The sequence below is a fragment of the Emydura macquarii genome, unplaced genomic scaffold (genome assembly GCF_026122565.2).
Source record: "Emydura macquarii macquarii isolate MOO-44397 ecotype Brisbane River unplaced genomic scaffold, CSIRO-AGI_Emac_v2 contig_3219, whole genome shotgun sequence".
In the NCBI taxonomy this organism is placed as follows: Eukaryota; Metazoa; Chordata; order Testudines; family Chelidae; genus Emydura; species Emydura macquarii.
In genome coordinates, this window is record NW_027133356.1 from 438,040 (window position 1) to 462,099 (window position 24,060).

At 42.6% G+C, this 24,060-nt stretch overlaps 1 protein-coding gene across 3 annotated transcripts in view; it reads right to left on the bottom strand.

Annotated features, from left to right (window-relative positions):
• The window catches only part of PPP6R2 (protein phosphatase 6 regulatory subunit 2), a 147,285-nt gene that overhangs the window by 98,301 nt on the left and 24,924 nt on the right, over nt 1-24,060 (bottom strand). For all 3 annotated transcript variants that reach the window (XM_067531404.1, XM_067531403.1, XM_067531402.1), the window contains exon 2: nt 17,904-18,046. The gene's annotated coding sequence lies outside the window, so the exon portion shown is untranslated. The remainder of the gene's footprint in view (nt 1-17,903; nt 18,047-24,060) is intronic.

Consider the following 24,060-nt stretch of genomic DNA (forward strand, 5'->3'; position numbering starts at 1 on the left):
CAAACTCACACCTCAGTCCTATACCACTTGAGCTACAGCAGTAATTGATAGCCTCTACTTAGTTCAACCTCCACAGGAGAACTTGAAACACATTTTCCCAATGCCTTACAAACCTGTTTGCCAGCCAGCAGTAGCACCACAGAGATGCAGCATACTTGATTCTATTCCGGACTCTGGGAAAAGCATGTGGTTTAGCAGTTAGAGATTGAATGTTCTTTGGTTATATTATCTGAAAGGCAGTGCAATTGAGGAGCTGGGATTTGGGTCTACCATGTTATGACCCTGTGTAACCTCCATTAATTTATTTGTAAAACGGGGTGGAAGCACAGACTTGGCTCCTTTTATGGTTAGGGGTTTATCACCTTTGTCAATAAAAAGGTTGGTGAAGTATATGAGAAGGTAAGCCATAGCTAGAAATGAAATCTGAACTCAGGGTCTCTGTTCGCAGATCAAAGAACTTTCCCTTAGTTTATGGGAAGTTTTGGTGGGGGAGTCTCTGTCTACCACCACCAACCCCCTACTGGAGGTTTTACAGAAGTAGATATGTTACATTATCACTGCTATCTACAACCCATTTGTTTGGCACAATTCTTTACAAATATGGAGAACTGACGCACACACACAAAGACACATTACCTATTTGTAACTGATTAATCAGCACGTGAAAAGTCATATGGGGAGCACTGCACAGATCCACAGTGTTTTAGATTTCTTTCAACAGATATCCAAAGACAGGGGAGACAATCCAGTGAAAACTTCATAAAGGGGTGGTTTAGTAACGCATTACTCTTTCTGTATCAACCCAATATTCATCAAACCACCATGACAAATTCAAATAGTACTTAAAGTTTACATTCTGTGTTTATTTTTTTGCCATTTTAATTAGATTTTTTTAAACCACAACAAATGTTTAAAAGTGCCCCTTAAACAGAAAACTTTGACTCAAAACTTAACTACTGAGTTGTGACCAAAGCCTCCATAACATTAAGACACAATACAACAAGTTGGAGTTACAAACATGGCATGGGTATGGGGCATGACTGCAACAGTATGCCAGGATGCCCTGGCCCACCAGAAAAATGATGAAATAAAGGGATGGGAGTTTTGAAGAAAACAGTATGTGTGGCATAAAGAACAGAAATGGCTCACAAACATTCAAAAGTGCAGAGTAATATGCTTCCCAAGAGCATCCTCTATATTGAAGTCGCAGGTTAGAAAGCTGTTTTGAAACCTGCTCCCCCTCATTGGTCCTACCTCTGACAAACAATTTCCGCTACATGATTACCATCTACTTCCTCCGTGCTGTCAACTGCTCTGAAAGGGTGAAAGGTATTTTAAGGGCCTCAGACTCCTTGCCTTTCCTACTGCTCTGCTGTCAGCCACAAAACAAGTGACAGCCAGGCCTTCTGATTTTAGAACCTGATACCATTCTGACATTAGTGACTCAGCCAACTTCAACTGGCTTACTCTTTCCTCTGTTCCAGAACCAGCCTACTCTGCATCATATCTCAAGCCCATTGTTGAGGTAAGAAAAACAAACATATTTCACGATCTGCTTCCTGGTTGCCCCCTCAACACCTAGAAATGGCTAAATCAGTCTTCTAACATGGAAGGAGAGTTCTGAGCCACTCTCATACAGGGCTCCAATCTCAAGGCACTAGCAAAACACAAACGGAGAAATCAAGTCTAGCTTGTTATTAAGCCGTAAGCTGTCCTACTCAGAGACTCTTTACTCATTCCACAATGACAACCTGCCCTGTGACTCTGCGAAAAGCTGAGAGTTACAGTGATATCATCAGAGAGTTACTCAGTTGGGTATGAAAACGTCTTGGTGTTTCACGTAAGTACTTTGCTTGTTTTAAAATAATACTTACCACGCTATCAATTTCACAGGCATGATGGGAGAGGTGAGTCTTAAGTAAGGATTTAACTGTCTCTTTCCCAAAATTAATTGCTGCAGCTGTGGCAAGTTATATAACTAAAGGAGGGTTTACATTAAATCACATACCTGCATTCTCATTCTCCTTCACTGGCACAATAATGGGAGAAGGATAATGCTAAATTCAACTTTACACTTGAAGTGACACATGTTGGAGGTAAGTTATTCACTTCAAAAGTAGCATTTGATGGCTCGACTATCAAGGCTGTAATGTAAGTAATACAAAGATTTCCCCACCCTCCGCCCGCCCTAAGGGCTTTGACTTCCCTTTATCTAACATAGCACTTCAGGGAGAAGAGATTACTTCCCTAAACCTGGGATAATCCTTGACAACAATCCCCAAATGGTTAATCTTTTAGTAATTTGTGCAGTCTCGGAAAGAGAAGCAGAGGCACAAAGAGAGAGAGTGGAAACAGCTAGAATTTGAAATCTGGGTTTCCTAGAGGGAATCAATCAATCAATGGTTCAATCACAGAGTGCTATGGAAATACTTCTTAACCAAACTCTTCATCAAAAGTACATTGGCTCACTTTGGGAGTTTCCTTGGTACCACAGGGGCTATATTTAATAACACTTCTGCCAGTAGTCTACCCAGGTCACTTCATCTTCAAATTCAATTTTTCTGTTTGCTTCCAATGATGCCAGGAGAATTCCCTCCTCTGGGTCTTTATAAGGATATGCACCTCTAAGAAGCCAAAACAGGGACTTTACCTGTCTCCATCCCACATAAAATCTCCAAGCTTCTCAATAAAGAACAAATATTACTTTATTCCCTCAGTAATAGATGTTCCGACTTTAAAATACAGTTAAGTTGTTTTGTTGACTAACGAGAACTTGTGAACAGAATTCCACTTCTGGCTCCCACCAGCTCTCAGGCTGGATTCCTCCTCAGACATTACCTCATTCTCAGTCAAAATTCTGAAGTCTACTATGTTTGGAAGAAGGTTAATATGGGGGAAATGAAGCTTTTCAAAAAGCAGGGGACCTCCCACACAGGGATCAGTGAGATCTGCCATTAGATGGTACACAGGAGGGGCAATTGAAATTGGAGTCCCTGTACAGGGAGTATGCCTTTAGATGTTATGGGGATCTGAGTGGTTTTTAAAGAATTAAGACAGATTAACACTGTTGATTTAGCACAAAACGAGTATTGCCTCCACTGAGAAGAGTAAAATAAAAATAAAGTAAAATTAAATGCAGTAACAAAACTCTACTGGAGAAAGTTCAACAAAAGGAACTAGACTGGCCATGAAGAATAGTTGCTGAGCATGTAAAAGAGGCTAGTAAGGACATAGGCTGTGGTCATAGAGAACAGAACATGCAGCAGAGAGGGCTAGAAGCCAGCCTGGAGGCAGTCAGCTTCACAGCATGCTCGAGCTCCAAAATTCCATAAGGAAGAAAGATTTGGAAAAGCAAACAGAAATTTGACACACTGAATTATTGGTGCTTAAACCAGTGCAAATGGCTCACACAACCTAAGAGCAGAAACTGGAAGACTTGAGCATGCAGGAATATCATATAGGAATACCACGCAACCATTGAGTCTATAAAGCAACAAAAGATAATATATCAACATAATCCCAATAAGAAAGTTACTGTGTGAAAACGGAGAGAGGCAATTCTTGATTTAGCCCTGAGTGGAGCATAGCATCCATAGAGGCCTGCGCAGATACAGAAACTTGGATCCGCATCTGATCCGCAAGAATCAACTTGTACCCAACCCACGATCTGCACCTGTCTTTTATCACACATCAACTCTAGTGACAACATCTCTGGTCCTAACCACATCAATCATACCATAAGGGGCTCATTCACCTGTACATTCACTAATGTTATATATGCCATCATGTGCCAGCAATGCCCCTCTGCAATGTACATTGGCCAAACTGGACTATCACTACGCACAAGGATAAATGGACACAAATCAGACATAAAAATAATAACATCCATAAACCAGTGGAAGAACACTTTAATCTCCCAGGGCACACTGTCACTGACTTGAAAGTCGCCGTACTTCTCCAAAAAGACTCCAAAAACAGACTTCAAAGAGAAACTGCTGAGTTAGAAATGATTTGCAAACTTGACACATTCAAACTGGGTTTAAACAGAGATTTGGAATGGCTCTCTCATTACAAAAGGTAAATCGCTTTGCTCACCCATTCTTACCTCCTACTCAATGACTGTCATTAGCCCTCAAGTACCCGGCTTTCATCCACCTCCCCCATTGTTCTCTATGCACTTGTATATCTATGTTTCCTATTTACTGTATCATTCTACCTCTGCATCTGACGAAGTGAGCTGAGTCTCACGAAAGCTTATGCCTACAAAAATTAAATTTGTTTGTCTTTAAAGTGCCACAGAACTCTCGTTGTTTTTGCTGTATACAGACTAACACGGCTACCCCTCTGGAACTGTCTTTTATCTGTGTCTGCATCACATTCTCATCAGCAAGGGACAGGCAGTCTGTTCTCCCTGTGGAAGTATGCATGGGGAATACAATGGCAGGACTACAGAACTTAATTTGTGTCCTGGAGCAGCCCCTGGCAGGTCATCTTTGAGTCCTCCTATGGAAGGGAGGGGGTGAAGAGCAACAGGCATTCCATGATTCCAGGTCAGTTTCCCCACATGGGCGCAGGAGAGGTGCAGGGATTAGGGGCGAAGGGGGCACTGTGCAGGGATGAGGGGCGAAGGGGGGGATGAAGGGGTGGGGGTAAAGGGGACACAGTGCAGTGGTTAGGGGCACAGGAGGGGGGTTGAAGGTGCTCTCCAGCCACCGGCACATGCTTAATTTGTGCCACGGCTTGCAAAGGCTGAGCCCCTTTGGCAGGTCATCCTCCGCATCCCCTAGGGCGCTCTGTGACTCCAGGTCATTTTTCCCACATGAGCACATGAGGAAGACGAAGGAGGGGGGCACCGAGGTAGGGGGTGGAGGAGAGGGGTGCAGGGGTGAGGGGCACAGAAAGGGGTGAAGGTGCTCTCCTGCCACCCAGCCAGTGTTTGATAAATCAAGACAGCCAGCAAAATCCCCCATGCTCCTTTCACCGCAGTTTAAGCAGTCAAGCAATTTAGGAAACCTCTCCCGACTTCATTGTCCTGGAATCAGGGCAGTTGGAGAGGGAGGCAGCTGCTTCTGCAAAGTAAGTCAGGAAGCCATGATCTATGACATCCCCTTTCTCTGTATTTTGGGGGGGCGGGGGGGAAGAGACAGGTAATATTTAGTCTCTCTTTCTATGGGAAGGGGGTGGACTTTGCTGTGTACGTTGGTCTATGTTACACTTCTCTCTCTTTGGGGGAAGAGAGCTTTGTGTCTCTGAAGTAAATGCAGGAATCTCATTATATCTCCATCCGATCTGCAATCCCCAAACATGGTGAACAATACAACCACATCTGCGGATTTGCAGGGCTCTAAGGATCTGGTCCAAGTGGTAACTACACCTGAACTTCTTGGTAATACTGACTATAATGTAGCTAAATTTAACATCATGGTCGGGGGGATACCACCAAAAATAAAAACCCAACATGGTTACATTTAACTTTAAAAAGGAGAGCTGCACAAAAATGAGAATGCTTGTTACACAAAAATTAAAAGGACTGGAACAAGCAGGAGTTCTATTTAAAAATGCCATAATATAGACTCAAGACTAAATGTATACCCCAAATCAGACAAGACAATACGGGGACCAAAAGAGTGCCATCATGGCTAACAGCTGAGTAATCCCATTAGAGGCAAAAAGGCATCTTTCATTATTTGGAAGTCAAATTCTATTGCAGATAATAGGAAAGTGCAAACTCTCACAGTTAAGTGTACAAGCATAATAAGGAGAGCAAGAAAGAATTTGAGAAGCAACTTGCTTGAGATGTAAAAACTAACCGTAAGGATCTTTTTTTAAAGTACATCAGAACATTCCTGCTTCTGATGTACTCAAAATGCTTCTTTTGGTTAAACTAACTAGTCTGAGCTCTTTGAGTCTATCACTATAAGACATGTTTCCTAATTCTTTAATCAGTCACATAGCTTTTCTCTGAACCCTCTCCAGTTTATCAACAACCTTCTTGAATTGTGGGCACCACTGCCAAATATAGAGGTAAAATAACCTCTCGGCTCCTACTCAAGATTCGCCTATTTATGCATCCCAGGAAAACATTAGCTCTTTTGGCCAGAGCATCACACTGGATGTTTATGTTCAGCTGATTAACCACCATGGCCCCCAAAATCTTTTTCAGAGTCACTGCTTCCCAGGATAGAGTGCCCCATCCATTAAGTATGGCTTACATTCTTTATTCCTAGATGTATGCATTTACATGTGGCAGTATTAAAATGCATTGTGTTTGCTAGTTTGTTTACGCTTGAGTGATGCTGATGTTCTATTAGTAATGCAGTGGAGGTGCAACAGCTCAATTTAAAACAACTCAGCAGCTAATCCTATCACTCTTCTAATCCAATTACTCTGTGCTACACATCACTGAATCATAGAAATGCAGGGCTGCAAGGGACCTCGAGAGGTCATCAAGTGCAACCCCCTGCACTGAGGCAGGACCATGGTAGTTACATCAGCAGAAATGAAATTTTAGAAACTTCCATAGTTCAGTCGACATAGGCTGCTTAACTGTAGTGTAGACCAGGCATAAGCTCTTTATTTTTGTCCTATCTTCAATGGACATGGAGAGCCATTGATCGCTATCCTCTTTATAATAGCCTTTAACATATCTGAAGGCTGTTATCAGATCCTCCCTCAATCTTCTTTTCTCAAGAATAAACTAGACTAAAGACTTAACTTTTCCTCGGAGGTCAGGTTTTCTAAACCTTTAATAATTTTTGTTTTTTTCTTCTAAACTCTCTCCAATTTGTCCACATTTCCTAAAGTGTGGCGCACAAATGCACACAGTTCTCTAGCTGAGTCCCCAGCAGTGACAAATACAGTGGGACAATTACTTCTCATGTCTTACATATGACACTCCTATTAACAAACCCCAGAATGTTATTAGCCTTTTTCACAACTCCATCACATTGTTGGCTCATATTCAATTTGTGATGCACTATAAACCTCAGATCCTTTTCAGCAGCATTACCAACTAGCAAGTTATTCCTCATTTTGTTGTTGAGCATTTGATTTTTCCTTCTTAAATATAGTATTTTGTCTTTATTGAATTTCATCTTGTTGATTTCAGACCAATTCTCCAATTTTAAATTCTAATCCTATCCTCCAAAGCACTTGCAATCCCTCCCAGCTTGATGTCATCCATCGGCTTTATAAGCATATTCTCCATTCCATTATCCAAGTCATTAATAAAAATACTAAACAGTACCAGACTCAGAAGAGACCCCTTACATGACCCCACTAGATACGACCTTCCAGTTTGATAGCAAACCATGGACAACTTTGAATGTGATCTTTCAACCAACTGTGCACACAATTTATAGTAATTCATTTACACCACGTTTCCCTAGTTTGCTTATGAGAATGTCATGTGAGACGGTGTAAAAAGACCTACTAAAATCAAGATATATCACGTCTACTGCTTCCTTCGTATCCACTAAGCCAGTAGCCCAGGTCAAAGACGGAAATGAGGTTGTTAGCCAAATTGGATTTTTCAAGAACAAATCTATGCAATTACTTTTACTGTGTTATCATCTAGGTACTTACAAACCGATTGTTTAATAATTTGTTCCGCTGTTTTTCCAGGTATCGAAGTTAGGCTCACCGGTCTATAATACCTCTGGTCTTCTTTGTTCCCCTTTTTAAAGATAGGTACTACATTTACCCTTCTTCAGTCCTCTGAGACCTCACCCATTCTCCATGAGTTCTCAAAGACAATTGCTAACGGTTCCGAGAATGCTTCAGCTAGTACCTTAAGTACCCTAGGATGAATTTCAGCAGCCTCTACCAACTTGAATACATGTAACTTATCCAAATATTATATTATCTGTTCTTTCCCTATTTTGGCTTTAATACTTCCCCCTTGTTGTTAATATTACTTGTGTGGAGTATCTGGTCACCATTACCCTTTTTAGTGAAGACTGAAGCAAAACGGGCATTAAACACCTCGGCCTTCTTGATGTTGTCAGTTATTCACTCTCCTTACCCTCTAAGAAAAGGACCTTTACTTTCCTTGCCCTCTGGCTCCTAGTGCATTTAATCAAATCACTCTGTACAACTCCAGTGTAATTTTGAAGCTTCAATCTTGTTTTCGTCACTCACTGTAGCTCAAATGCAGTAACTCAAGCATGCTAACTTGCGTTTACTAATGCTGCGACGACAAGCCCTAAGTGTGTCAAAATATCTATCTGGGCTTTTGGGGGGGAGGACGGGACACAGCAGAGCTAGAGAAAAGACGCAGTCTTCAATATTTACCACGAGATGAGCTATTAAAATGTCAACCACTAGATGAATCATTTAGTCAGTGTAATCTAAGAGAAGATGCAAGACTGATTCATTGCCTTTCTTTGAAAGCTTGGCTATTAGCATTATTACAACTATTAGACTTCATTTAATTGTAAAAGAATGCTGTAGACATTTTGTATAGAACTCAATGCTGAAATGGTCAGAAGAATTTTTCATAAGTTTATATATGAGTTGTACATGACAATACAGTTATTTAATTAAAAAGTCATTCCTCAGGATATTGTTTGCAACACCTTATCTATTTATATGTGTACTTCTGTGTGTTATAAAATAAGCACTCCTAAATTCTCTGGCAACAATCGATTTATAGCCATAAAATATGTTTCATTCTCTCTCCTTCTTCCCTCCCATGCAAAACACACACATGTGCAGCTCAGCTGAAAACACTCATTGATCCAAAACTCACTGATTGTTAAAAATAAGTATTATTCTGAGGATTTTCCCCCCGCTATACTCTTCAGGCAGCCCAGCTTCCTAGGGCTGTGGCTCTCATTACTCCATCCAGACAACCCACCTCAGAACCTTCTTCCCCAGAAACATAACAGAGAAGTGGGCAGTTTGTAACTGGCTTCAGCAATTGATAAACTGGAGAGAGTTCAGAAAAGAGCCACGAGAATGATTAAAGATTAGAAAACATTCCTGACAGTGACAGACTCAAAGAGCTCAATTTATTTAGCTTGAAGAAAGGGTTAAGGGAAGACTTGATTACAGTCTAAAAGGGTTTACATGGGGAAAAAATATTTATGATGAACTCTTCAGTCTAACCGAGAAAGGTCTAACACAATCCAATCACAGGAATTTGAAGCTAGACAAATTCAGACTAGAAATAAGGCATAAATGTTTAACAGTGAGAGTAATTAACCATTAGAAAAAATTACCAAAGGTTGTGGTAGATTCTCCATCCCTGACGATTCTTTAAACAACATTGGATGCACTCACTTCACATTTTCAAGATCATCTCTGCAAGTATATGGGCTAAAAAATATTTTTAAATGAAAGCTGAGATTCTGGAGCACAGAGTTGAATTCCAAGGCAAATTCCACATCTATGGAATCATGAAATCCAAAGGGCTCTTCTTATAAGATCCTCATTACTGTTGTAACTGAGCACCTCCTAATTTAAGAATGTAACAAAAAACAAATTTTCCCCTTTCTTTGTGTTTGTGGATCACCTGAAAGGTAATAGGTAGGGCTGCATGTAAGAGAGAGAAAGTCTTTACATAGATTATCTAATGTAAGATAGGTTTTGCACTTAGTTCTGAATGCTGCAATACTCCATCAAAGCATTTGTTGTCTATGGCAATCCAATCAGTCCTCTCCAAACAAACCTACCAAGTGGTGATGGGCTTCTCTTCACCAAGAGACACTCCCACCTGTCCCAGAGGTATCCATTTTAATTCGCCTCCTCTTCAAAATCTACATGAGACCACTTGAAGAGGTGGTAAGTCACCACAGGCTCCAATGCCAAACTGAGCTGAACATCAACTTTTCTACAGGTGCAACCAGTGTCATCACAAGAATATCACAATGCCTAAAACAGACAGTCAGCATTTGATGCTGTTGGTCATGAAGTTCTGCTGTCTTTCCTGAGAATTTGTTGTCTCAACACGGCATGGGTCCAGGATAATGCACTAAAATGGTCTGAGTTCTTCCTGGAGGGCTGCACCCAGTGAGTTGTAATGGGAAACCGCACCTTTACCACTAGTCCCCTCGCCTGTAAAGTTCCACAAGGTTCAATTCTCTGTTTCTTTTCAGTATCTACATGGAACCACCACTGGAACTGTCAAACAACATGGACTCAAATATCAGCAATACCACCAAGATAGCGCAGTGCTTGGATGAGATCAGCTCTTGGATGAAGAACAGCTGGCTGAAGCTGAACCCACGCTAACCAGCAGTGATACTGGAGGGCAGAGGAAGGTATTTTGAAGAGCCTGCAGCCTCGGTGCAGTCTCCATTGGTTAAAGATACACGCCCACAACTAGTCCATTCAGTCCATAGTCTAGACATATTCTTGGAATCCTCATTGACGCTGAACTCTCACATAGCAGAATCCACAAGTAATGCTTCCTACCTGCTTTGCTTGGCTAGGCAACTCCATCCCATCCAGGTAGAAGACCTGGTTTCAGATACTCATGCTTTGATCGCCTCTTGGCTGAATAACAACAAGGTAATATACCTGGGCATGAAGCCTTCAGCACGTTGGAAACCCCAACTAGTTCAGAACATTGCAGCATGTCTCCTCAGCATTACAAACTACCATAAACATATAGAACTACCCTCTGCTCCAAGTGCAATGTGCATCATCAAAACAAAACATTCCTCTGCACACAATTCTCCTTCTGGGTAGAGAATGAGAGAACAACATAGGATCTGTAATCATGTTGCTTAATGAACTACCAGAATGCGCTCAGATACTATGGTGATGAACATTGTATACAACCTATATAGACTAGACCAGACAGATCAGATGGCTCAGTTTGAATACTGGTCAGAAAAGAGAAACACTTAGAAGAACTAGATGAACACTGCTGTCCGCTTCCCCTGAAAGCATCCATCCCAGTCAGTCAAATGGTGAAGCCTCACAGTTCTGTTCAACTTTTCACTAAGCCTAGAAAGCAGATAGCATCAGCAGTGAAAAAAAATGTTTTTTTCTCCTGCAGCTTTCTAGGAAACACTGTCTCTTCCTCAAAAACAAGAATCAAGCTAGAGCAATCCACACATTTATCACCTTCAGACTGAATTAATGTTACTCAATGTATTTATGATTGAAGGCCGATGCAGTGCAGGCCCCAGTTTATGCAGAATACAGCTGTCTGCTTTGTCATGTTGGATGTTGATAAACTGGACAGGGTTCAGAGAAGATCCACGAGAAGGATCAAAGGATTTTTTAAAAAACTGTTACTCGTCTGTTCTGTAATTGTTGTTCTTTGAGATATGTCCATTCCACTTCAAGTGCATGAACGCCCAGTGTGCCACAGCTGGAGATTTTTCCCCTAGTAGTACACGTCAGGGCAGAGCATGCGCTCTTAGAACTCCTGCTCACTGCACTATGGTATAAAGGGCAGAGATGCCCCCAACACCCATCAGTTCCCTTTTTACTGAATAAATACTCCTATACAGAGGGGAAGGAGGGTGGGTCGTGGAATGCACATGTGCAATATTTCTCGAAGAACAAGAGTTACAGAACAAGTTAGTAGCCATTTTTTCTTCGAATGATTGCACATGTCCATTAAACTTCAGGTGACTCTCAAGCAGTTCAAACCAGAGATCGGTTTAGTAGTCTGCCTGAAGAAGGACTGAAGAATCATTCATCCAAACTTGGCATCATCTCTGGAATGCTGTGACATAGCATAATGAATTGTCAAAGTGTGTATCAATGACCAAGTTGCCGCTCTGCAAATGTCTGACATAGATATCTGCAGCTTTTTTGGCTCAGCTAGCTTGAGATTTTGTAGCATGTGCTAGCACCCTGCTTTGAAAGTGTATGTATGTCATAGTACAGGACAAACAGGACAAAATCCTCTGAGTCAAACTGAAAGGCCTTTCATCCTGTCCACTACTGAGATGAACAGCTGGGATGATGACCTAAAAGACCTAGTCCTGTCCAAGTAAAAAGCCAATGCACTTTTAACATCGATGGTATGCAGCCTCTCCTCATCCTTATGAGAATGAGTCTTAGGAAAGAACTGGTAAGTATATGGCTTGACTGAGGTGGAATCATGCTACTTTCATCAGGAATTTTAGATGCAGATGCAAACATGCCTTGTCCTTATAAAAAACTGTGTAAGGTGGGTCAACTACTAATGTTTGTAACTCCGCCACCCTTTTCGCAGAGATAATAGCTCCCAAAAATGCTGTAGAGTGCCTAGGTTGGGATGCAACAGGCAATCACAGTCCTGGGAGATCAGGTTCTGTTAAATGAGTTCTGGCAAAGAGACTCAGCAGACTGGAAAACCAATGTCGGCAAGGCCAACCCTGTGGTATGGGGAAGGAGATGAATAGGAAGGTAGGCATACAGCAGTTTGTCTTTCCAAGAAAGTAGGAACACATCCAGAGAGCCCTGACTGTGACCTGCATTGAAACAAATGCACTGTACTCATCACAACAGAGAGTGAGCCAACAGGCCTATGTAAGAGACCCTCCCCCCCCAGATTTGAAAAATGAATCTCACGATATCCAGCCTGAAAGACCACTCGTGAGCTCTGTTGAACAATCTGCTCAGGTGATCAGCCAAGCTGTTATGAACACCAAGAAGGTAGGAGGCTTTGAGATATACTGCTTTGGTGGAACAAAACTCCCAAAGATGTATCGCCTCTTGACAGGCACTCTCTGATCTGGCCCCTCCTTGTCTGTTCAGCCGTGTTGTCTGTGAGGACTTGTAGAGAGTCTCCCTTGATGTGAGGGAGAAAAGCCTGAAAGACCAGATGAACAACCTGCAACTCCCACATAACTCCCACAAATCCTGATGATACCACAGACTTTCAGATCTAGATGAGATCCCCACCCTACAGAAAAAGCATCTGTAACCAGAGTAAATGTGTTAAGGGAAAGTTAAATAGAACTCACACACACACGTTAGCTGGATCTGTCCACCAATTCAAGAAGGCTAGTACTGCTATAGTTACCTGAAATCAGCCTGTCCAATGATTGTCAAGCCAAGGAGTACACAGACTTCAACCAGATCTGCAACTTTCTGAGACTAAATCTGGCCTGCCAAACCACATACGTGTAGGACGTCACGTGCCCGGTTGTCTGATGCAGTTTCTTACTGTTGTGATTGGATGTACTTTGAGATTTGTGGAAATATTTAACATTGTCTGTAATCTGACCTGAGGTAGGAACACCCTGGCTGGCTACTGTAGAATCCAGGATCGCCCCTATAAATAATATTCTCTAACCTGGGGAAAGACCGACTTGTCCTCATTGATCCACAGACTCAGATTAGATCCTGCAAAGACTGAGTTCTACTTGAAACTTGGATCGACATCGTACCAGTCAATTGTTCAGATAAGGAAATATTTCCACCCCTACTTTCCTTCGGAATGCAGTCACCATCACCACCGCGTATTTTGTAAATACTTGCAGGGCAGCAGACAGGCCAAAGGGCAGGACCATACACTGAAAATGAGTGTTGATCAAAAATCTTAGGAATCTTCTGTGGCTCTGATGGATAGCCACATGGAAATATGCATCCTTCAAGTTGAGGGCAGTGTACCAGACAGGGGATGCTGAAGGCAAGGGTGACCACACAAAACCTTATTGTTTTTATATATTTTTGTTCAAATTTCACGAGTCTGAGATCTCCTTTTGCCTTTGGAATCAGGAAATAACATGAATAGAAATCGTTCCTTTGGTGGAGAGGGGGAACCTCTTCTATGGCTCCCAAATGGAGGAGAAACTGGACCTCCTGGAGAAGGACAGCCTCATGAGAGTGGTTCCTGAAAAGAAGAAGGATGGGAGAGAGGGCCAGAAATAAACTGAAGGGAATATCCCTGTTCCACAGTATTTAAAATCCACCAATCTGTGGTTATATGGGCCCACCCATATTGGAAGTGGGATAACTTATTAGTAAAAATAGGGGAGGGAGAAACTGGCACGCAACGTGTTGAGTAACCTGACCTCGACAAGGCAGTCAAGGATTTCCAGACAGCCTAAAAAAAACCAGTCAAATAAATCTTCTACTGGAAAGTTCTAGTCTCTCTGCAACTCTGTTCTTTGGGATAGAAGACAGTCACTCTTTCATTCACTGCCGAGACAACTAGGGAACTAGGGAACCTGGCAGAGTGCGTGTAAAAACGTTCATAGCCCTGAGAAAGGACATGGAACCTTCTCTCTGTCCTTTTCATTGTTGGAGGCAGAGAGAATGGCATTTGCCACAAATATTTTGTAGTTTCTAGAATGGTTTCATTTATAGGTAGAGCCAATGAAGAAGGTTCTGCTGAACCCAGCATGTCCCCTAGCCTATGGAAACTCTCCTGAAGAACCTCAGCCTTAATATTAAAGGAGCTAGTTACTGTCAGGATCATGACGGGGACATGGACAGTCATGCCTCATGGTCAGCCCATGGGGGTGACCAGGCCTAGAGGTTAGAGCAGAACTGAGCCAGAGTCAGGGTGACAGGACAGCTTGCAGGGCAGTTGAGAGCAGAGCCAGGTATCGGAAGCCAAATCCCAGAGCCAATAGGTGGGCCTGAGGTGCAGGTGGGAAGCAAGGCAAGGGGCCAGAGCCTGGGATCAGAAGCTGTATGCCACAGCCAGTGGGTGAAGGTGTGGTCAGGAAGCAGAGCTGGGGGTCAGAGCCAGGGATGTCAACAATGGGGTAGGGCAGGAACTGGAGCGGCACAAGAGCAAGCGGGGCAGGAGCAGGCACGGACTGGACGGAAGCAGGATTAAGCACAGTTGTGGTATGGAACACATTGAGCAGCCAGCAAACTCTGGCTGGTGCTGGATCAAGTAGCAGCTGAGCTCTCCCCCTCCACCAATCAGGCAACCCCTGCCAGGGTCAGCTATACCCAGTGTGTTGCTAGGAGACTGACTCTGCTGCAGCTGGCTCCGACAGCTACTTTCTCTAGTAATTCTTGGTAGACCCTGTAGTCATCCTGGACAGGCAAAGGATCCCCACACACTGTAGCCTCATCAGATGAGGAGGAGGGGGAGGCTGAGTTTGAGCCTCTTGTACTGAGATGGCTCAAGTTTCCAAAATCTGAGGCTGGTCTTGACATTCCTAATCAGTACCAGCCCCAGTCCTGGAAATAACATCAAGGGCCTCCTCTGTGCGTTTCAATAAGACATAGGACACCATCCATGACCACGCTAAGGATCTGAATTTCCATGGGACTACTCCAGAAAATCTGACAGGTTCCAAGAGTAGAACCCTGGTGATGAAGGTGAATTTTGCCTTCTATCCCAGGAGCGAGGACCATAGGCACCTACATCATACTCAGACAAGGATCTTGTGTTGCCTGACCAGAGAGGTGGCGTACCAGAAGTGACGGAGCGGTGAGGTCTCTCTGGAGATGTTGGTACCAGAGACAGCATATCAAGTTTACCACTAGACTGTACCGGGTAAAGGAGCGCTGACAGTCTGATGATGTAGCCACCCACAGCACTGAGGGCTAAACATATCTCGGAGGTAAGTCCACAGATGCAACCTGAGAATCAACTGGTACCAGTCAATTTGTCTCCAGCACTACCAAAGAATCCAGGACCGAGAAGCGCAGCGGGTCCTGTGCTATTGCATAGGCCTTTGGCATTTTTGGTACTGATATATTTCTCTGCTGCTGCTGCATCCAAGGGGTTGGCATCACAGTCGGGTCAGCCTCAAAGGTCCAGGCACAGTGCTGGAGTCAACGACCCTTGACAAGAAGCAGAGAGAGTGTCAATTTCCAGATGACACTCCACCTCCTGATGGACGTTCTAGGTGACACTCCACATTACTAGTGGACGTTACTCGGTACATTAATCTTTTAGACGGGCTCAACTCCTTCAAGAAATGATGATGTGATCCCCATGCTTCTTCCTTGGCACTGGAGAAAATGATCAGGCTGACTTTCCAATGCAATGCCGGAAGGGCATTCTTAACCAAGGTAGAAGTACTTGGTTCAGAAAGTGCGTACAGGGCAGCCTCCAGAAAAGGTGATGCAGTCTCACCTCTCTATCCTTTTTTGTCTGGATAGGAGTCCCAGCAGATCTCGCAACAGTCTCAAATATGACCCTACCTGGAATAAGGGCCACTCACCAGCACAAATTTTCTGCAGTTGGCACAAGACTTAAAGAACAGAGACAAAGGCATACGACAGTACCCTTTGCATGGCAGGGATCCCTCACCCAAAGCTGTAACAGAAAACAACAAAGAAAACCTACACTGGCAAGTACTAACTAAGGACTTGTCTACACTAGAGAGTTTTGTCAGCTTTTGTCAACAAAATAGTGGAGATGTACACACTGAAAGGTGCCTCTCACTGATGTAACTCCCCTGCTATGCCGGCATAATAAAACCACCTCAACGAGAACTGTAGGGCTTAAGTCAGCATAGATGGGGCGACGCAGTGTCAATGTAAATACTGCGTCCTCCTTTCATTGTCCCCCTTACCTTGATAGTTAGCTGTCATTCTTGTCAATTTCAGAGCTCCAGCAGAGCCCTGAAATTGACAAGAAAACCAGTTGGGAGCAGGGCAAAAAGCCCCAGGCTCCTGGCTGTCAGCTGGGATGGGAGAAGCTGCGGGCGGCTGGACTCTGGGTCCCGGCAGGGAGGGGAGAAGCCTTGGGGGGCTTCTATGCCTGCTCCCTGTCAGAAGCCTGGTTGCCTTGTCAATTTCATGGCTCAGCAGGCAGGCAGCAGGGTGAGAACCTGGAGCAGCTGAACCCCACTCCTCAAGCATGAGAAGCCCTGGGCTGCTTCTCCCTGGGAACAGGGAGAGGGAAAGTCCATGGTGGCTTCCCCCTGCTCCCGATGGGGAATAGGGATGGGAAAAGCCCAGAACTGGCTCCTGGCAAGGAATAGGAAGTTGTGGGGGAGAGCCAGCTGTAATTACTGCGGTGGCTGTAAGTCAACATATGTTATTTCGACTTATTTTTTGTGTGTAGACAAGGTCTAACTAACTATTTACAGAAGGAGATAAATCTCGAGTGGGAGAAAACACACTCTACTGATCAAAGGCAGTAAGAAGGAACTTTGGAGTGGGGTGGTGTCAGAGTCAGTCCTGCCCTTTATACCATTGTACAGCAGTACAAGGGTGCTAAGAGCATGCACATCACTCTCAAAGGTATTTCTAGGGGGAAGAAAATCTCCAGCTCTGGTGCACTGGGCATGCACACATCTGAAGAGGAATGGACATGTGCAATCACTTGAAGAAGAAACATGCCTTACAATGATTGAGCTCCTCGATTTTATCTATTTACCTTAACTTCTCTTTAAGGCGTGAACTGCTGACAGTCTCTAAGTACCTACATGTGGAATAAAAATGCTTTAATATGCTTTTCAATCTAGCAGACTATGGTTTAATAAGATTCGATGGTTCAAAACTGAAGCTAAACAAACAGACTGGAAATAAGGTGCAAATTTTTAATAGGGAAGGCAAGGAATCACTGGAACAACTTAGTAAGGGTTGTGGTGGATTCTCCATCATTGGAAATGTTAAAATCAAGACTGGAAGCTTTTCTAAAAGAGATGTTCTAATTCTAAGAGTTCAGGTAAATCTTATGGGGTGTGTTATATGGAGGTCAGACTCACAGTGATACAATGATACCTCATGCCCTTATCTATGAGTAATAGAGTCACAGATTTAAGGCCAGAAGGGACCATTAGATCATCCAGACTGAGCACCTGTATATCACAGGCCTCAAAATGGTGGCAGAGGAGCTGGGTTTCCCACCAAGATGTTTCGGCAACTGAATCTCATTGGTTAGAGCCCTCCCAGCATCACCACCCTCCTTCTTACCTACCTCTAGGTAGAAGATGCCAAGTAAAATTTTCAAGTTCTAAATACTATGATGCATTATACAGTTGTATTTATTACGAAACAAATGAGCCTGAAAGAGGAATAGTAAATAGTCATACCTTCCGTAGAAATCTTGTTTCAAAAATGAAATCTTCTCCACGGACAGAGAAACATTTGGGTTACAGTTCTTGGGGTGTATTCATCTTTTAAAAAAAAAAAAAAAAAGTCCTTTCAGTGGGAAGTTTCTCTCCCGTCTCCTTTCCTGAGAAGTAAAGAAAAAGAAAATACTGTTAAGTATTCACCCAGGAAAACCCTTGAGGGCCTACTGTGGCACAAGGTATTTTTTACATGTAAGCTTCCCTAATAAGAAATTAAAGTCAGATTAAAGAAAGATGGAGCAGTAAAGTAGGTATGTTTTTTGTAAAATCAGTATCACATATGAATATACTCTCTTCTATCATGCTATCTGCAGCTTTACCATTTAATACTGTAGACAAATATGAACATTTATTCTGGTTTCTGGAAGCACAAGGGTTAACAGTTCTTCCCCCTGTGCAGTCCTTAGACTCAGTTTGTGAAATACCTTCTTCATTCAAGAACACACTTTGTTTTCCTGACATCACTCTAAAAGAAAGTTCTAAGTTGTCAAGGAAACCAAAAGGTCATTTTCCCTTGTTCCAAGAATAATGACACCGACAGAATACATGTATTACATATTCAGTCTGAGGCCCCTATTACTTGAAGGGACAGCAGGACACTGAAACCCAGAACTGAATTTACAATACATTGAAAGAGAGCCTCACACAGAGGAAAGCTGTGAAAGAACTGTACTTCCCTTAGCTTCCCTTTGCTTTTAATGAAGTTGTGTTTTAACAAGATATTTCTACACAATCCAGATTCTTCTCCTCAAGTGAGGCTCCAATCTTGTGTTTATGACTAAACTAAAGTGCAACATTAACAACAAATCCATGCCCTGAGACCCTATTTGTGTATGTATCCCCCTGTAGTACCACACCCATGAAAAATGGGCATTAGACTGAAGTATGAGACAAGTACTCTAACATCTAGGCAGTCTTTCAAACTAGAATTTCAAAATCCATGAGATGCATGAGGAGATTACAATTCATAGAGCACTCAAGGAAAGAGTACTATACTTTCTCACCTTTCCCTCCTGAGTTACTTAGGGCTGGTTTACACTTACCGCGCGATTCAGCGGCAGTTGATGGGAGTTACGCAAACTAACTGACGTCGACTGCTCTGCTTCCCTTCTGCACTCTGTTTACACTGCGCTGAGCCGACGGGAACAGCATTCCCATCGACGCAGCGCTACGCTACTTGAGGGGGTGGACTTACTCAGTCGACTTCCTGATCGATTGAGCGGGTCTCACTGACCGCTCAATCGATCCTGAAAGATCAATCTGGCGGCAGCGATTTTGCCGCCATCAGTGTAAACGTAGCCTTAATCAGTGTGAATTTGCAAGGCTTTACTGGACTTTACATTGGATGTATTGCATGTTAAAAGTGCGTGCTTTGATGTCTCATTTCTTGTCAAACTGCACAAGACCAACACTGGAGAGTCAAGAGAATAAGCAAAACTGAACTGTTTAAAATATGGATTGAAATCAAGGCTGCATTATCCTTATTCCACCCTCTCCATTTTATAAAGTTTTCTTGCTGCTATTATACCACCTGCAAACTGCCTCAGGGGAGTGGCAAAAATATTTTTGGCATGCAGTAGGTGACCTAATGACAGCAGTTTAAAAAAAAATAACACATTTTAAGACAGAATTCTGAAGACTGATGAGAGTGTAATAGCAATACAACATGTTACCAACATGGGGAAACGAGATTATGACTCCGCGTTGTTCTTGATGCCAAAGTTAAACCAATTTGGAAGTGTTGCAAAGGCCAAGAGTAAGCAAAAAAAAGATACACCGTATGTCATTCTGTAGAGTTCTTTCTGACCAAGTCTGAAATAGAACTAACAAGTTCTACAGAGCTACAACCAGTCCTTCTTGAAGAGAGAATCAGGTGCTATGCATGGCTGTTTGACAGCAGCTAGAGATAAAGGAAGGAAAATAAGGAAGAGCTCCTCAGGCTTCTGAGAAACCTCCAGATAAAAATTTGGGGGAGAAGATAGGCAAGGGAAAGGTTTACAGCTCCCAGAGCATACCAAAGTACCCCTGAGGAAGGTTTTCAGCCCTGCCTGATGAGCCTGGTATTCACTTGTAACCAACAAATAAGTCTCAAGTTTTTTGTCAGGCACATTACAATTCTCATAACAATGATCTCTGAGAACTCATGGAGGATGGGTAACTTCACAGAGGACTGCAGAAGGGCAAATGTACTACCTGTCTTTAGAAAAGGGAACAAAGAGGCCTGGAGGAATTATAGACCAGTCAGCCTAACTTAGATACTTGGAAAAATAGTGGAACAAATTATTAAACTATCAATTCTAAGTACCTGGATGATAACAGGGTAATAAGTAGTAGCTAAGGATATGATTTGGTCATGGATTCCATGACTTTCTGGGACCTCCAGGACTTCTGGGACAGGGCTGGAGCAGCTGTCAGCCCAGGGGCTGTGTCAAACAGCTGATCAGCTGGCCGACCCCCTGGGGTTGGAACAAATGCAGGCCCTGGCAGCTCTATTTTCTCCCCTCCCCCACGATATTTTTAGTAACAGTCAGGGACAGATTATAGCTTCTGTGAATTTTTGTTTATTGCCCATGACCTGTTCCTGACTTTTACTAAAAATACCTGTGACAGAAACTTAACTTTGGTAATAGCCAATATGGATTTGTCAAGAACAAATCACTCCTAACAAACCTCATTTCCTTCTTTGACCAGGGTTACTGGCCTAGAGGATAGGGGGAAGCAGCAGACATGATACATTCTGATTTTAGAAAGGCTTTTGACACAGTCCCACGACATTCTCATAAGCAAACTAGGGAAACATGGTCTAGAAGAGATTACCATAATGTGGGTGCACAATTGGCTGACAGACCATACTCAAAGAGTAGCTATCAATGGTTCACTGTCAAATTGGGAGTGCATATCTAGTAGGGTCCCTTGAGTGTGTGTGTTGGGGGGGGGGGGGTGTCGGGTCTGTTCTGGGTCTGGTACCATTCAATATTTTCATTAATGACTTGGATAATGAAGTGGAGACTATGCTTACAAAATTAACAAATGACACCAAGCTGCAGGGGCTGGCAACCACTTTGGAGGAGAGGATGAGAATTCAAAATGACCTTGACAAATTGGAGAATTGGTCTGAAATCAACAAACTGAAATTCATTAAAGACAAGTGCAAAGTACTACACCTGGGAAGAAAAAAATCAGATGCATAACTACAAAATGGGGAATAACTAGCTAGGTGGTAGTACTGCTAAAATTAATCTGGGGGTTATTGAACATAAGTCAACGTGATTCAGTTGAAAAAAAAGCTATTATCATTCTGAGGTACATTAACGTAAGACACATTGATAATTGTCGCGTTCTACTCAGCACTGGTGAGGTCTCAGCTGGAGTACTTTGTTCAGTTCTGGGCACCACGCTTTAGGAAAGACAGACAAATTGGATAAAGTCCAGAGGAGAACAACAAAAATGACAAAAGGTTTAGAAGACCTGACCTATGATGAAAGGTTAAAAAACGTGGGCATGTTTAGTCTTGAGAAAAGACGACTTAGGGGGGACCTGATAACAGTCTTCAAATATGTTAAGGACTGTTTTAAGGAGGACAGCGATCAATTGTTCTCCATGTACACTGAAGGTAGGACAAGAAATAATGGGCTTAATTTGCAGCAAGGGAGATTTCGGTTAGACAATAGGAAAAATGTTCTAAATAAAAGGATAGTTAAGTACTGGAACAGGCTTCCAAGGGAGGTTGTGGAATCCCTATCACTGCAGGTCTTTAACAACAGGTTACAAAAACATGTGTCTGGGGGGGGCTAAGTTTACTTGATCCTGCCTCAGCACAGGAGGCTGACCTGGTAAGGTGCCTTCCAGCCCTACACTTCTATGATTCTATAACTGTTTCATTATCAGTTAGTGCAAACAAAAACTGACTTTGCAGAAGAGGGGTGTTTTTTTAAATCCATCTCCTCCAAATTCCTTTTACATAAAGTTGAAAACTACTTGATGATTGGTGCAGAAAGGGTAAAATTCTTTTCAGTGACTTCTACAGAAAGCAAACGACCCATCTGGACTGGGTCTGCACTTTTAGGAATTCTTGCAAGGTTGGTAGTGTCTGTACAGTTGTACTAGTTAAGACCAGTAGGAGGCATCTTTACCAAAGCATCATCTAACCATGCTAAGAGGTGGTCTAGATGAAATAATGGCAAAAGTGTCAGCAGCTGGTCTACCCTCAGACTGCCATCACTCATGTTAGAACATAAACAAAAGAATTCTGTAATTCTCAATGTAGACCAGGCCCTGGTGGAACCAGGAGTCACACTGACTTTCCATAAAGGATGGTGATAAAATATTTCTCTCTTTCTAATCTACCAGTCAAACAGTTGCCAATCCCTATTGTAGGAGGACAGCAAGAACCTGCTGTAGATACTCATTCTCAACGAACTGTCATTTTCCCACTGCAAAAAAAGGGTTCTGAATTCTGTTTCTAGCCATTGTGATAAACAGGTAGCTTTAATTTACACATGAAATTAACAGTACAAAACTTAAAGACTGAAATTCATCCTTTCTTAGAGACACAGATACAAAGAGATCATGTGATAAAACACCCCAAAGCCTGAAGATATGCTACATGATATGACTAATCACGGAAGTAAATGGTACCACTTCCTATTTTAAGGCTTTAGCTTACTAACGATCATACAGTCTCACATATAAGCTAACCTTTATATAAGAAAACATATGATGATGGATGAAGGTTGGGTAAAATCTCATTGAAACTGGTGGGCATGAGAGCAGGTAAGAAGAAGTTAATCTTTTTGGAGTAAGATGAAACAACAGGAGCCACTGCCCAAAACACAGGTCACACGCAAGGCCAGTCAGAAGCTGAGAAATGAATGCAAATACAGGAAGCTAGGTGCCGTTTGGTGAAAACGCGTGTGTCTGTGAGCAGAAGCACACAGAAAGCCAAAGAGACAGCCAGAAGAGCACCGTGAGAGTGGCCCTGAGAAAAAGCCTAAAGAGATCATTTGGGGCACAGTGCTAGCTAGAATGAGGCTGGGGCTGTGAGCAAAGAAACTGCCTCCTGCTTGATTTCTATTATCACCCATCTCTCCCTTCTCCTTGACTAACCACTATGAAAAATTGAGGTTTTTCCTTTTTTTCTCTTTACATCTCTCACATTCTCAGCCACTTACAGAAACATGGAGGAATCCAATCCGTGAGTCCGGTCCATTTTCTCTGCATTATATGTGGTGCCTCACATTTGTCAGCATAGCTTCCACTCAATACCCATATCACTTAATATGCCTAAAAAACAGACAAAGCAGTTCCATCCAATGCACTACTTGCCGTGACTAAACCGGGGTGCCTCTAGATTTAATCAAATTAATTTACACCAACAAGAGTCATAAGAACTGCCATACTGGATCAGACCATGGTCCATCTTGCCCAGTATCCTGTATCCAACTGTGGCCTGTACCAGAGCTTAAGGGGGAGTGTACAGAAAAGGGTGGATCACTCCGTATTTCCCCTTGTGTTCTGATAGTCTAAGGTTTAGGGGTCGCCCTGAGCATGCAGCCTTAGACCCACAGAAGGACTACCAATGGACATCTGGATGATTTCCGTATACCCATCTATACGGATGTCAATTTGTCACACGTGTCCATAAGTAATGTGATCTGAATACTGTAAGTAACCTGTGCATAAGTCAATCCAAGTTTGCAAATATTAAAATTATCCAAATAAACTTTTCAGCTCTAGATACAAATATGACAAGGCATATAAAAATTGTGCTATTTCTATATATTTGTGCCAATTTACTTCGTATCAACATTCCAATATTTACATCAAGAAATTTAGAGGTACTTTTCAGCTGAGTATTCCACTGCTTTCAGGAGGACAGTTTACCGTGTGGAGTAAGTATGAATTACTGAACTGCTATGAACAGTATTCCTTCTAAACTTGTGGAAAACAGAAAGGAGAGAAAAAGCCAGACACACGCACTTTGACTTCAAGAAAATCTCTGTTCTACCTTCTCTATATTTGTTAATTTTAAGTTCACCTATTTATCTGTGTCATTGTTTTATTTATCTTTATAAAAGCACTTTTAGGGCACAGTTTGTAAAGAAGACTCTATGCAAAA